The sequence below is a fragment of the Rhynchophorus ferrugineus genome, unplaced genomic scaffold, assembly GCF_030347505.1.
Source record: "Rhynchophorus ferrugineus isolate W39M unplaced genomic scaffold, kcgeb_rfMv2 rfM5, whole genome shotgun sequence".
NCBI lineage: Eukaryota > Metazoa > Arthropoda > Insecta > Coleoptera > Curculionidae > Rhynchophorus > Rhynchophorus ferrugineus.
In genome coordinates, this window is record NW_027472584.1 from 24,533,528 (window position 1) to 24,537,992 (window position 4,465).

The following is a 4,465-nucleotide window of genomic DNA, read 5'->3' on the forward strand; positions in this document are numbered from 1 at the left end:
TTTTCCTCTTACGGGCTACGCCTACCCATTGTAATATTATATAAAATAACTGCCTAATTTATTGAGTAAATATCTAACACTAAAAAGAGAAAAATAAAATATATTTAACAAAAAATTGAACTGACTTCAACAAGTCAAAAAGAAACTCACTAAAATGTAAAAAATAATGAAATTTACGTTTTATCGCAAGAAAAAAACGTTTTAAAATAAAATATGTACAGAACAATCGTTGTAATAACTAAATAAAAATAAACAGAAACTTTATTTAACCTATATACTATAATATTTAATATTCTACTATATACACACAATTTAGCTTAATACCTACCTAAACCAATTTATGTATTTAGAATATTATTTTAACTACTACCAACTGGTCAGTCTGAAGTTGATGCCAAGCCCAAACAATACAAAAACAATAATATAATTTTGTGACGTATACACCAAATTAAATAACGAACAAAACAAATCTGTCTAATTTTGTGCTCGGTATCGACCTTTTTATTTTTTACTTTTTATTGAGTTCCTTATTTATTTTTGGAAGTCGGTTCAATTTATTGTTAAAAATATTTTTTATATAACAGGTGATTTGAAAAGTCCCCTGCCTGACACATAGATGGCGCTACAAGAATTAAATCCATATGTTTTTTATTTAGCACTAACCCTCAAAAGATACGTGTATAAATTTGACACCTGTCGGATCATTAGTTTGTGAATTATAGCATTTTGAGTGAGGCAACTTTTGTTATTGTAAAAAAATGGATAAAAAGGAATTTCGCGTGTTGATAACATATTGTTTTTTGAAGGGAAAAAATACTGTTGAGGCAAAAACTTGGCTTGATGCCGAGTGTCCAGACACTGCCCCAGGAAAGTCAACCATCACAGATTGGTATGCTAAGTTTAGACGTGGTGAAATGAGCACCGACAGTGGACGACAGTGGACGCCCAAAAGAGGTTGTTACCGACGAAAACATTTAAAAAATCCACAAAATGATTTTGAATGACCGCAAATTGAAATTGAATGAAATGGCAGACATTCTAAAGATATCTACTGAACGTGTACATCATATCATTCACCAATATTTGGGTATGAGAAAGTTCTGTGCAAAGTGGGTGCCGTGCGAGCTCACTTTTGATCAAAAACAACGATGAATTGATGATTCGGAGCAGTGTTTGAAGATGATCAAGCGTAATAAACCTGAGTTTTTGCATCGATATGTGACAATGGATGAAACATGGCTCTATCATTTCACTCCGAAGTCCAATCGACAGTCATCTAAGTGGACTGCACACGATGAACCCGCTCCAAAGCGTGGGAAAACGCAACAGTAGGGTGGCAAAGTTATGGCGTCTGTATTTTGGAATGCGCATGAAATAATTTTTATTGACCACTTTGAGAAAGGAAGGACCATCAACAACCACTATTTCATAGAGTTATTGGACCGTTTGAAAGCCGAAATCATAGAAAAACGGCCGCATTTGAAGAAAAAGAAAGTGCTGCTTAACCAAGACAATGCACCGTGTCACAAGTCAGTGAAAACGATGGCAAAAATTCATAAATTGGGCTTCGAATTGCTCCCTCATCCACCGTATTCTCCAGATCTGGCCCCCAGCGACTATTTCCTGTTCCCAGATCTCAAAAGAATGCTCGCTGGGAAGATATTTTCGTGTAATAGCTGAAACTGAGGCCTATTTTGAAGCAAAAGACAAATCGTACTACAAAAAATACATCGAAAAGTTGGAAACCCTTGAAGGAAATTATGTCGAATAAAAAAAACTTTGCCAAAAAAAATGTGTTTTACTATAGTAGGCCAGGGACTTTTCAATATTTGAAAATAAATGTGTTTGGTATAATTACGTACGGACTACATAACATTATTACTGAATTAATAAATAAAATGGTGGTAATTAACAAGTAAGTTTAAAAATTGTGAGAGGTTTTAAAACTGTTGTATGCGAGTTTATTGCTTAATACGTTTTAAAAATATGGTACGTGAGCTAACAAGATGTTTTCAAAAATGGAGCAATTACACTTGAAAACGCTTAAAACAAATCGTATTTTCCTTCTATAATAATTAAAAATGTACAATCCGAATTATAAAAGGGAACTTTAACAGCTTCGAGAGTATACGTCGAATATTGTAACAGATTGTTTTAATTTTCGAAGGGATATAAATTTGGATTAAATTGAGGTTTCCTTAATTTCAAGTTCAAGCCTGCTTTAAGACGTAATTCAACCCCTGACTTTTTTAACTTTTATAGGACCCCATTCGAGTAATTTTTGAAATAAAATTAACTTTAATTAAATTTATGATGATTCTAGAGTTGCTTTTTTTGATTCGGATTCGAATAGAAAAATGGCCTGCGTCATTTACTATCTTCGCGGCGATTTGTTTAAAGCGTCTTGAACGCAAAATAGTCCTGCGATTTTATTTGCCGGTCCCATTCGTAAAACTTTGATATCGAATAGTTCATCTATCATCATCCTTTTTTATTAGATGCGTTCCATTTTTTAACTTTACGTCTTTTAACAGTCCTTACAGATATTAGGTAGTTTGGTCTGTCGTTATATTCATTATCTGCTTAGTATTGCATCATTTTTTTATCTGTACGAGTAATTTTTTGTTTTTTTTTTGCCTAACATTAACATATCAACAGTGAGTCAAGATATTTTAGTTATAGTTAAGATATTAACACAATTGAAATGTCTATATTTTTCATATACAAAATCTTTCAAGAGTTTTAGTACAGAGTATTTCATTGAAAACTTAAATGTATACACATTATTAAGAGCTTGCATGTATTTTAATCAAAGAATGGAGATAATCTTATGGGGATGCTGCTCCATCATATATCAACTGTCAGTTTTGGTTTTAATGATTTAGAGGTGATGATTTTGATGTCACTGACAGGGAACAACATGGAGAATCGAAACAAATCGAATATAATGAATTTCAAGACTTATTAAGCTAAAACCCAGCTTAAACCATCTCGCACTCGTCGGGCTTGTGAATTAATCCAAGTACAAATGAAATGTAGTAATAAATTAAATTATAATTAAGCATATCTAATAAAGACGTTATCAAAAAAAAATTCAGTGTTGCAAATGAAGATGTTGAGGTTTATTCTGAATGCTCCATGTCGGTGTCATTAGTCTCTGATTCGTAAATAACAATAACATTCACAAACACAATTACAGTTCGTTCTGATTTTGCTACCATAACCATGTTACACAAAATCGCAGTTTAGCTCTTCCTGTTCATAATTTTTAGGATTGTTTCTGTATATATATATATATATATATATATATATATATATATATATATATATATATATATATTTTACAGTCTTGCCTAAGGATATTAAAAAATCACAAACATAAATCTTCGGGACAGTTTGTTTAAAGCGTATTCAAAATAGCCCTGCGATTTTATTTGCCAGTCCCATTCGTACAACTTTGATATCGAGTAGTTCATCTATCATCATTCCTATTTATTAGATGTGTTCCATTTTTTAACTTTAAGTCTTTTAGCAGTCCTTACAGATATTATACATTTATTTACTAATAGTAATTTTCTTTATTAGATAATAAATAATATTACCTCAACAAAATTTTGTAAATATAAATTTAACCTATTTTTATATTTTAAAATCCCCTTTTACCAACAAGGGTTTATCTGGACTGGATCTACAGTTTAACATGGGCTCCGAATCACGATCTTCACAATTAAGCCAATTAAGCCAACAATCATCCATTCAATGATCAAACATTCATACATTTTCATTAGTTAATTAGTATAATAGTTAGTGTTGTTAACAAAGTGTTAAGGGAAACATAGTTTCATTCAATAAATTACACGAAGACCTCCGTACTGTCAAGCCAGTTTAGAATAGATACGCATGAGCAGTTCTGGCATGGCTTGACTGTCACACAGTTTCCAAATTCTCAAGAAATACCAAATCAGCATTGTTATTTCGATGATGACGATGAAAAATATGTTGATTAATATAGTTCGTACTAATTTTTCCCAGTAAATACATTTCTAATGTGAAAAAAACCATAAAAATACATGGAAACAGCTGAAAGATTTTTAAGAAAATGTGTGAAAGTAATGATGGATATCAAATGTTCGATAATTCTGTTCTAAACTTTTATTTTTTCGAAGAACAAAAGTAAAACATATAGAGATAAAAAAAGATTTCAGCACTATTGATTAGGATGCCCCTCAAAAAAAAGCACGGCCAGAAAAAAAAACGTTTAAAATGGAAAAAAGTTGGAAGGATACACCACTGAAAATCCTTAAACCCACTGGAAAAATATTTATTAGTTTTGGAAAGTATCAAGTCCCTGGTAAATGAGACTTTTTTCCAATTCGCTCGCTTGTCTAATTATCATTCAACGAATGTTTTTCGAAATCCGGTTCCAATTAAGATTTTGCACGGAGTGCGTTAAGATTAAGAACTT